Source organism: Vicugna pacos, chromosome 7 (genome assembly GCF_048564905.1).
Source record: "Vicugna pacos chromosome 7, VicPac4, whole genome shotgun sequence".
Lineage (NCBI taxonomy): Eukaryota > Metazoa > Chordata > Mammalia > Artiodactyla > Camelidae > Vicugna > Vicugna pacos.
This window is the reverse complement of record NC_132993.1, coordinates 49,854,599-49,866,778: the sequence shown is the minus strand read 5'-3', so window position 1 is coordinate 49,866,778 and position 12,180 is coordinate 49,854,599. Positions and strand designations below refer to the sequence as shown.

The window sequence follows — 12,180 nt, the reverse complement described above, 5'->3', positions numbered from 1 at the left end:
TAATTTAGGTGGATCACTATAATTTTGAGATTAAAGCTTTAGAAAATTTTATTAAATAGCAGTATTTTCTATTTGAATAATGCTTTACAATTTTCAGAGTGTTATGTTTTCAGATACTTTACGTGATAATATAAATAGGTCAAGTAAGTTTTGCCTCCACTTTCCATTTTAGGCAACTGTAGCTCAGAAAATTTAAATTAGTTACTCGAGTTCATAAAGCCAACAGAGTTGGAAGTCAGACCCAAGTATAGGGGCTTTTCTTTCAAATTATTTCTTCATGTTACATTAAGTCCAACATAATGTATTCTTGAAAATAGTTAAAAATATACACTTATTACTCAGTTGAGAACCTGTGGGTAGCAGGAAACTTGCTTTATTAATTTCCTAATTAAACAGAATTGTATTCCATCTTCTTATGCAAATGTTATTTTCAGCATATATCCTAAAAATTGGCATTTGATAATTAACTAATTATACAAGTTTTACTTACAATTCTGTTGATCTCATTACCAGGTTAAATATAATCATTTTTCTTTAACTGTGTAAGGTAGAATGCTAGAGATTAATTTTCATTATGGATCTTGGTCCTTCCTGACAACAAATATTCAAAATAAAAGTTTTCTTAAACCTAAAAATGGAGGAGGATGGCATCAGAATTTACTTTCTTTTTAGCTGATTGCTAATTAATTGTCCTTGAGCACACAAGTCATATATAATTTACGGTCTTCTGTTGTCTGAAGCTTTCCTTTTCTTTTTCTTCTTTTAAATCTGAGTGTCTACTTGCTTCATTCAAAACCCAATATCTGGATAATAAAATGGAGTCAGGGATATGAAAATGGGTGTATGAAAAAATCAGAACTCTTCCTGTTTGTTGCAAGAAATAATATTCTGTAGCTCAAGTACAGTCATGTAAATAAAATAAAGAAAAAAATAACTCCTGCTTTTTCACTTTAAGTTCAAGTTGATATTTTAAATAGATTGTTTTAAGTGTTAAGTCTAACTCAAAAAATCCTGTTAAACTTGAACTAGAAATACTTATGGCTGTGATATCCTTGGTCCTTTTTCTCATTTAATGTGAAATTTTAGCCAGTTATTGCTTTCATTACATAATCAAAAAAGTGCTGGTCTATTAAAGCATGTAAATGAAATGAAAACAAACAAAAGAATTTTCGATTGGTGTTTCTCTCTTCTCTAAAATCAGAAGGAAAAATTCTGACAGTGAGGATTTGCCATCCAGGTCTGTGCTTTGGTAATAATCAGAAAAAAATTATATATATATATATTTATATATATGTTTTTATTTACTCATTTTCCAAAGGATGGATCTAAGCATAGAATCTATGTAGACTCAGAAGAGAGTGCAAGAAGAAAGGACCAGGTTGGGATGTAGCCAGCCATCTAATTACACTAATAGGTTCACAGCACAGTTGGATCACAAATCGTGTTTCTAAACTTAGGAGATGAATCTCCACCATAAATTATTGAAAAGCACTCTGTGGTGCTCCACTCTCCATTTCCCACAAATTAGATTACCAAGAGCTATAAAGCATCTTTAGAAAGTGTTTTCCTTGCTGTTTAAAATTTTCCTTTGTCATCAGTTAGTGTCAACTTTGAAACATCAGCTATAACCAGAAACCATGACACCAAAAGATAAAAAAGCAAGAAAATTACTCATAAAAGAAGCAGAAGGAGATTTTTTTACCTGCTAGGGAGATTAAACTTATTGATGAAATATTTGTGTGTTTCTATATCCCAAATTTCCTTGGGATAGAAATGTAATAACATATTACATAAATATAATCCCCACATTTCATATCCATGTTGATACCTTGCAAAATAAGCAGAGTTGAACAAGAAAAAGTTTTGTGAAGATAATTCATTCTGTAACATAAATTAACCAACTTGCATTATCAACCCACATTAAGCTTTTGAGCTTATAATTATTTACCGCTTTCATTAATAAGATTCATGAACCTGAAATGGAGTAGGTAGGAGATATTAGAAAATGGGTAGAAAAAAGGGTATGGATGACACTACACTAAATTTAAGAGATTTGGCCACTTTGCTTAGCTTATGATTTTCTCCATGCTCTCTGTTTTTCTGTGTCTGTGAGATGGGAGTAACAATCCCTCTTCTCCACTTACTTTAGATAGGATGGTCAATAAACAGATCAGTCAAAATTGTTCTCAGATTCTGAATTGAATATAGAGCCATGTGCCATTTAAGGACTCCTTGATTGTGAGTTTTAAAATGTCCAAAGATACACTGTGCTCATGGATTGGGAGAACTAATATTGTTAGAATGACCATACTACTCAAGGCAACCTGAAGATTAATGCCCTCCCTATCAAAATACCAATGGCATTTTTTCACAGTATTAGAATAAATAACTCTAAAACTTATACAGCAACACAACAGATCCTGAACAGCCAAAACAATCTTGAGAAAGAAGAACAAAACTGGAGATATTACAATTTCTGATTTCAAAGTATTCCCCAAAGCTACAGTCATCAAAACAATATGGTACTGACACAGAAACAGACACATAGGTCAATGGAACAACATAGAGAGCCTAGAAATAAACCTATGTTCATACAATTATCTATTATAAAGGAGGCAAGACTATACAATGGGGAAAAGACAGCTTCTTCAATAAGTGGTGTTGAGAAAACTGGACAGCTACTTGCAAGAGAGTGAAACTAGACCACTTTCTCACACTATATACAAAAATATATTCAAAATAGATTAAAGACTTAAATGTGAGACTGAAACCATCCATAAAACTCTGAGAAGAAAACATAGGCAGTATGGTCTTTGATGTTGGTCTTAGCAATATTTTTTGGATCTATCTATTCATGCAAGGGAATAATCCATAATAATAAACCTTATTTTCTAATATCTTCTACCAAATCCTTTTCAGGTTCATAAATCTTATTAATGAAAGCGGTAAATATATATAAGCTCAAAAGCTAAATGTGGACTGATAATGCAAGTAGGTTAAATATGTTATAGAATGAATTATCTGCGCAAAACTTTTCCTTGTTCAACTTTGCTTATTTCACAAAATATCAACAATGGAGAGTATATTTATGTTTTTCCTCAAAAATTAAAAAAAGAACTACCATACAGCCCAGAAATCCCACTTCTTGGTATTTTTCTAGAGAAAACAAAAACAGTAATTGAAACAATATATTCACCCTTGTGTTCACTGCAGTATTATTTGCAATAGCCAAGATATGGATGCAACCTAAGTGTCCATCTATAAATGAATAGATAAAGAAGATGAGGTATATAAATATATAAATATTTGTGTGTGTGTATATGTATATATACACAATGAAATATTATTCAGCTATAAACAGGAATGAAATTTTGCCATTTGTGACAACATAGATGGACTACAGGATATTATCCTAAGTGGAATAAATCAGAAGGAGGATAAACACTGTGTGATTTCACTTATATATGGAATCTAAAAATTAAAACAAAAAATGTAAAACAAAAAGACTCATAGATACAGAGAACAAACTGGTGGTTGCCAGAGGAAAGGGAGACAGGAGGATGAGTGAGATAGGTCAGGGAGAGTGAAGTACAAACTTCCTGTTATAAAATAAAAAGTCACAGGGATATGTAATGTACAACATAGGGAATATAGTCAATAATATTGTAATAACTTTATATAATGACTAATGGTGACTAGACTTATCATGGTGATCATTTTATAATGTAAAATATAGAATACTGTGCTGTACACTTGAAACTAATATAATAATTTAAGTCAATAAAAAAAGAAAAAAAGAAAGAAAAATGTCCAACTCAAACTGGCTAAGGTTAAAAGGGTATTTATTGGCTCACATGACTGAAAGCCCTGGACTTAGAACCTACTTCAGATATAGCTATATTTAGGAGTCAGAAAATGGTTTTCTCCAGCCTCAGTTTTGCTGCCTATGGTACTGGCTTCACACTCAAGCTTTATGTTATAGTAAGGAGTCAGTACAACTCAAGTGCCTACACTTTCTGAGATTTTAAACTAGCGAGAACAATAAGACCCCCCTTTCCAGGATCCCTTGCAAATGCTCCTTGAGTCTCAGAGGGTCAGATTAACTCACATGTCCGTTTCTCAACTTAACCCTTTTCTAATGAGCAAGAAGAGAATAGTTTTTTCAGATCCCAGATAACCTGTATGCAGTTCTGCTTTCATTTTCCCTACAGTGTTTTCACTGAACTACTTAACATTCATCTCATCAATTTCTATTGCCTTATTCTTTTAAATTAGGAAAAAGTAGAAAGAGTTGTCAAAAGAAAGGGAAAGGGCATTTCAGAGAATGTATGAGTTAAGGAATAACATTTATGAGACATTAGGAAGGTATCTGCTTTGAATTTTTTTTTTAACAAACAACACTGATTTTTATTTTCAGATAAATGGTAATCTCCTTGGAAAAGCTATTTATCTCAAATAACAAGCATATAGGAAAACAGACAATAAATCAAAACTTTATCTGGAAGAACTCCATGGGGACTTGAATTTTTAACTTAACTTTTTAAATTAATTGTGTAGTATGGTTTTAAAAAGAATAATCTCACTATTCTTTGGCTTTTAATTAAGTGCTTCTTTCTGATTAGTTGCTGCCTGCCTCTGGGTGGGTGACCCTTCGTATTTACAAATTGGTTGACTTTTGCATACAGGCCTTAATAGTCTCATAACTGCAAGGTGTAAAAGTCTGCTCTAATGAACTTTCTTTTATACCAACTGAATGTGACACCCTTGTTACAACATTAGTGAGTTTTTCAAAATACTAAATTTACAAAAAGCACCATTTTGTTGGTAGGTCAAGAGTACTTTTAAATTGGCTTCATTGTATTGGAACTCAAATTTTCAGGTGATAAGAATCTTTACCTTGTGTTTTCTTTGCCTCTGGATGGGCCACATAGGAGCTAGATCACTGCTATCAGAAGAGACCTTAGCTTTACAGGACACAAATGCACATACTGACACTGAGTGAGGAATATGTACATGTGTTCTTTCTTGCTCTTACTCCGAGGTTGTCTATAAGCATATATGCCTCAAATGGGGTTGAGTTTTATAAAAATGTTAGGGCTGAATCACATTTGTTTTGTTGTGACATTTGCTGCCTCGCCTTCAAAGAGTAGGTGCAGTTGTGCTGACAACTCGTTGGCATTTTGCCCTAGGAAAGTGTTACATTATCAAAAGAAAGCAGCCACCCTGTCAGTGCCAGTGTGCTGGTAATTAAAATGTGGGCATTTGACCATGATTTTCAGGAGAAAATGATCAAAAGAATATATTGAAATGAAAACCTTAACTAGGCAGAGTCATCGCTAATGAGCAAGAGCAAAGCTCTTTCCGGCCTGGTAACTTAGATGAGCATATGTGAAATATGGCTAATGTTTCTGAAAGAAAATAGTAACTAGGAAACTATGAAAAGCCCCCTAATTATGTGATCTCCAAGCTATATCAACAAATATAGAATTCAGATCACTCTTCACTAAAACCAGTACGAACTAATCTGCTAATATTTGTTTTCCCATTTTTTTATTGAAGTGTAGTCAGTTTAGTTAATATTCTTGAGATTTGTTTCCAGAGCAAGTAGGATTTATTGTACTTTTAAGGATTGGATACCAATTTGCAAAGACTGGATTTAATTTAAAGTCAATAGCCAATGCTACTGACTGCATTTTGGTTTCCTATTGCAGTCGTCTATATCGTGGGTAGTAAAATAATATCTTGACATAAAAATAAGTAAGTGTTTGCTGTTTAGTTGGCCAGTACTTCAAACTAATATATATTAAGCTCTTGACCTCTACCCAAAGCGGTAACAAAGAAAAAACTAAAGATGGTGGCTTTCGTCTGCCATTAGATGGAGGGTGTTTCCTTATTAAACCTGACTCTCCTACCCCAGCAGACCTCGCTCATTTAAAAAAGTGAAACCATTATTTAAAATCTTCACACAAAGAAAATTCCAGGCTTTACCAGTAACCTGTACCAAAAATTTAAGGAAGAAATAACATCATGTTATTCCAAGAAGTAGAGATCTCATTCTTACCTAGAGTAAGACCTATCTAGTGGCAAAGAAAAATCAACTTAAAAATTCTTATCACCTGAAAAATCTATGAGTTCCAACATAGTGAAGCCAATTTGACAACACTTTTGATCAATCATTAAAATACTGTTCTATGTAAAGTTAACATTTTTAAAAACTCCTACCTTGGGTTCTATTCTCTCTGCTGTAATTTCTTCCCTGGTAAATCCAGACCTCACCCTGTTTCTTCATTGATTTGTTGGGAGTTGAACTGAGCATGAGTGGGTGATTTTCTTTTCCAGGCTATTGGTCAAAGCTGTGGTCAGTACCAGCTTTGGCCAAGACATGCCTGACCCAGTTCTGCAATGAGCAAATGACCAAGAAGCTGGCGTGAGTCTGAGAAGCAGGGTTGCCAGCGGGGCAAAACTCTCAGCTTTGTTAGGTGTACTTTTAGGTCTTTTCACCTCTCCCTACTCTTTTATTAATTAATTACTATACGTCTTACATCAGGCCTTTATATTTCTTCTTCCTCTTAGTCCCAAGTGCCTGAAATCTGTTACTTCCTACTAAGTTTTAGCAAATAAGTCACACAGAGGTTAAAATGCTGAGAAGTAACTCTTCTCCTCTTAGATAACTTTAAAAAGATACTCTAGTGGGGTAGGAATTGGGTAGGAAAGCATAAAAATATATTAAAATAGTTAGAGTGAGATAAAGTTTCTAAGGAAATGATGAACACATAAATAAAATTGCCTTTTGTTGCTATATACACTCTAATGTTTGAGCTCAAATATTCTCCCTGTTTTTTTGCGGGGGCTGTTTTCTGGAGAGGCATTTTTTTTTTCAAACAGGTAAGATAAGCTTCATTTTACTGACTATAATTGACTAATGGTAACCATAGAAAATGGCCCTTGGCCTCCAATTTTTGCTCCCTTGCCAATGAATCAGTCTGCCTAGGGTGATGATTTAATTTTCATGGTGTTTGAATTACAAATTAACATTTGCAAGTATAGATTTGAGGGATTGTGCTGAAGCCTAACAAAGTTCTCTGAGGACGAAGTGCCCCCTTGGGCTACATCATATAACTTCCTTATTAAAGTGAAAGGAAATTACCTTTTAGTTTTCTTATAGCGTATCAAGTCCTCATTTTTGAGAAAGGCATCCAACTAACCTACAGCATCTTCACATCTCATAGATTTTCCTGTATCAAAATATTTCAGATCTTTAGTTTGCATGCTGCCTATAGATAAAGTTAGCTTAAAATGATTAAGAAACTCAAATGGTTGCTTCTGATCATTGCAGTCGTTCATGACTACAATGTATAAGTCTAGCCCATCACCGTGTAGATGTTACTTCATTGTATTACTTACACTTGTGCTTGTGGTTTAACTTTTAAGGAATAATAAAAAGAAAACAAAGCTTTGACATTTTTCAGACTTGGTTTCAGGGTAGAATAAACAATTATTTCTTCAATTGCATAAAATTTGGTGGAATTATGGTATGTAACAACTGCATTTGGAGGGCAAAATTCATAGGTTTCTATATTATGGTTTTCAACTTTATTCTATGGTATTAAAAGTGGATTTTTGTGAACCCTAATGGAAGATATTTAGAGAGAAAGACTACTATGGTTTCCTGTAAGGTAGATCAAGCAAAAAATTATAAAAACAACCTAACGCTCTACTGTGACTAACATCTGCAGCTCAACCTTTAATAGACTCTGGAAAATAAACAATGCTTTCTAGAAAAGAGTGAAAAAGCCAAAAAAGAGAAAATTTAATTAGTGGTGTTCTATCTGTGGGGAACCCTATTAACTGTGGAAAAGAATAACAAAGTCAGACAAATAAAGTCTAACAAAAAGTCGTGTGTGTGTGTGTACTTGTATACGTCCACATACACATACTTATCACAGACATATGTGAATTTTGCAGTCAGAAGAATTTGGAGTCCTAAGTATTTGGTTAAATGCTGAAAACTGATACTAAATGGATTTATATAATGCAAATTAACTCTTTTGACACAGATTGATTCTATTATGAAATTATAAAATTCATGCAATTTAAAAATAAAATTTTGTTATAGAATACTGAAGCGGATATTGGTAATTTTAGATAAGTTTAAGTGATAAAAAGAGGACTTTTAATGAAAATGTTTCTTATAAAGTTGAAGGAATTAAAAATATTTTGTTTACAATTTTAAAAAAAGCTCAAAAAGGTTAAATTCTATATTTCCTAAAATGTTTGCAAAATTATAACCTAGTAGTATAACATTTGTGCATCATTTTTTCAGCAGTATTATGCTACCTACTGTCTGATAATAGGATTCCTATTTTTTATTTTATAAAAATAACACAAATTGATACTAGGCAAAGCTATTGATTTTTCTATAATCTTATTTTTTACTGGCAAATTGGTAATGAAATTGTCACTTTGTTAAGTGTTACATTACCTACTTACATCTCCAAGGAAGCATCTGAAGAGATCTCCCAATTATTTTAAGATCAGTTTCACTGCATTACTGTTAGAAGATTTTTTTATCATAAACTTTTAGAAGAAATATATTTTTTTGTTTGATTTTTGTTCTTCAGTCAAGCCCAGCTCAAATCTTCTACATTTTGTTTTGTTTTACTTGATGAGCTAATCAGTATTGTCTAACCCTAGAATTAAGTAGAACTTAAGCAACTTTAGAAAGAAACAGAATTTTAGGGGAAAAAACTGGCTCTCCTTATCCATTTATTGCTTCTAAAGTACAAATGAGGAGTGGGCAGAGGGTTTATACTACTATGCTTTGGATGTATGTGACTTGTTTGTTTAAGGAAAATAATAAATTTTGAATAAATTGAGTCATTTGATTAGAAGGATTATTTATGATACTAAAAATATGTTTAAACAAATATAACTTTAGTCAGTTTTATATGATGGTGATGATAGTGGCTCACAATAAGTCATGTTTACTTTGTGCCAGGCATTGTGCTAAACATCTTACATAGATTGTCTCATTTTTTCCTCCCAAGTCTTATGCTGGGGTCAGAAAACTGAGGCTGGGAGAAATTGAGTAGTGTGCTTGTGGGCACTAAGTGGTTATGCTTTTTGACTAAGGACTTCTTATTGTCAGAAATAACTCTCTCTCCTGTTATTGAATCAGAAACCTCAGAGTTTAAAACTTCTAATCTTAACATTTAAAAAAAATGAGCTGGAAATTTTAAATCTTTATCATAGAGATAAATTTAACCTTTCAAGTAATGATGTTATAGAAATTACCCTTCATAATCATCCCCCAGTATTTAATCTCTGATAAATGGATTATTTGTTGCAGCCTCTTATCTTCTCTCCTGTATCTAGACTTCCTTGTTCTCATCCATTCTATATATAACTGCATAATAATATTACCCTGATACAGTAGTCTCCCCTTATCTGCCGTTTCGCTTTCCTTACCTGTAGTCGACCCAGTCCAAAAATATTAAATGGAAAATTCCAGAAATAAACAATTTGTAAGTTTTAATTTGCAAGCCCTGCTGAGTGCGTGATGAAATCTCTCTCCTACTCAATCCATCCCACTTGAGAAATAAATAACTTCTTTGTCCAGCATATCCACCCTGTCTGTATTCATTAACCCCCATTTGTCTAATGGAAAAACATAGTATATAGTTGTCCCTTGGTATCCGTTGGTTCCAGGACCACCTCGCCCCCTCGACACCAAAATCTGTAATTGCTTGAGTCCTTTTTTATGTCTAAATTTCACTTCTTACATTTGTATAGGAATTTTGCTATAATGTTCATAAATGAGGCTAGTTTATAATTTTCTTGTCTTGAAATCCTCTTGTTAGATTTAGTATCAGGATATATCTTCATAATGAGTGGTCAGTGTTTCCAAAATCTTCTATTTCTGGAAGAGTTTAGTGTTATTTCTCCCTTAATATTTTGGTACAGTTAATTGGTGAAGCATGGAATTTTCTTTGTGGAAAGATTTTAAATTATGGGTTCAGTTTTTTTAATAGTGGTATGACTTCAGATTTTTTTCATTATTCATGTGTCAGTTTTGTATGTTTTGCTTTTCTAGTAATTTGTCCATTTTATTTAAATTTTCCACTTTTCTCTTTTTTACCAGAAAATCTTTTCACAGTATGTTTGAATATATAGCTGTCTTCTTTTTTATTCCTATTTTATTCTTTGTGTTATAACCCAGTGCTACTTTACTTATTTTCTTATTCAGATTGTTATAGCTTTAGCCATTGGGAGGTATAAATTTTTAAATATGTTTTCCTGGTTAGAATATCAAGAATAGGTATGATATCTATTTTATCCCAAAATGTTAGCAAAAAGCCTGGCACCTGGTGGAAATCAGTATCTCTTGCAAAAATCAATTCATGATGGATGAATGAATGGAATCTGTAAAAATGAGAAAATACTATTAAACTTATTTGGTGTTCAGTGATTCCTGAGTTATCTTCATTTTCTAAGTTGTTGGTTATTTTTCATTCCTCTGAGCTTCCAGTATAGGTGAAAATCAGATGATACAAAATTTAAAAAACAAGTAAAGCTCTGTTTGTTAGATTATACACGTTGAGAAAGATAAGATCATTTTTATCTGGATATCTGTCTCATTCCAGACTTTTATTTGTGATTTTAGTCATCTTGCCATTCCTTCAAGTTTTATAATCACCTATTCTGTATTGATTTAGACCCAAGTATAAATGGCCTTGGTGTTTTTCCATAGATGGTTTTGCAACTTTTAGTTTTACTCTGTTAGCCAGTGTGACAAAATTGGTCCCTTCAATGGCTAGTGACTTTGAGAAGAAGCGGAAAAGATACTTGTTTGTGGGGCTATATATACATATGTGTGTATATATAGTTGGCTGTGTGTTGACGTAGGAATCGTCTTCACTTATTTACAATATTCGGCCACTTGCACTTCAGAGAAGAGCAGTACATTTTCGTGTTCAAATTTGGGAACTTCTCACTATTAATCACCATCAGATACAGATCTCACAAATCAAAGAGAAGTTTTAAATGTCATTTATATATGCTATTTCTGGGAAACACTAGATATAGTGTTATTTTGGGAAACTGTGGGTTGACCTTGCAAAACTCACATTAACAAAGGGGAAAAACACATTTTAAACAGTGACATATCTAACAGCGAGCTTAAAGGAGCAAGAGAAAGTGTGTAGGTGTTCGGTAGTAACAACCTAATGGTACCACATTGTGTTTCATGAATGAGAGCAATTCACGAAGTTCCCACAAATAGGACCTAGTGCAAGAATATAACTGTCTAGTAGCTTTCTTTATCATTCATTTTAGCAACATTTTATGAGTCCCTGCTAAGTGCCAGGTAGGATCCTGGTTGCTGTGAAAACAAAAATGAGTATGTTATAATTCTTCCCTGCCTGTAGCTCAGCTTAATGGGGAGAACTCAGCTCCTATAAATGTATCACTCATATTATTTATTTCAAAACTAATGAATTGTAGGTAAGATCAACTTTAAGAATAAAATCATGTCACCCATACAATGTGTCTCCTTGCATTTAATAAATCAATTAAAAAGAGGACTAGAAAAAGGCATGTCAGAAATTTGATAGAGTTGATCTCATTGATCTCGTGTCTTGCTAATTAGTAGTGATTTTATAGGTGTTCTATGGTTTCTAAAACAAGTATATATTTCTTTAAATGAGAGAAATAAAAAATAAAACAAGAGGTCACTTATCTTAAACTACTATAATTTGCAAGGATATCTTTATGTTTCCTTGAATTTACTTTCATTGTGCTTAGCCAATTATGGGATTTTCTGTTTCTTAGTATTTATTACATTAAAAGTAATTTTTTGGAAAAAATCATTAAAATGCAGAGGTAGAAGAAACTTCCACAACAGACATTAGATACCCTGCATGAGGATCTTTTAAGACAGAGGTTGACAAACTTTATAAAGAGCCAAATAGTGCGTATTTCAGGCTTGCGGTCCATACAGTCTCTGTCACAACTGTTCTGCTCTGTTTTTTAGCCAGAAAACAGCCATAGGTGTATGTAAACGAATGGGTGTGGCCGTGTTCCTGTAACACTTACAAAAACAGGCAGAGGGCTAGATGTGCTATAGTTTGTCTACCCCCTGACCTGTGGCATTTGTTAAAAATGCAAAGACCTGGTTCTCAT

General features: G+C 33.0%; 1 protein-coding gene across 2 annotated transcripts in view; it reads left to right on the top strand.

The window, feature by feature from the left end:
- Window positions 1-12,180, top strand: part of HDAC9 (histone deacetylase 9) — a 638,632-nt gene that overhangs the window by 144,405 nt on the left and 482,047 nt on the right. The window lies entirely within an intron of this gene.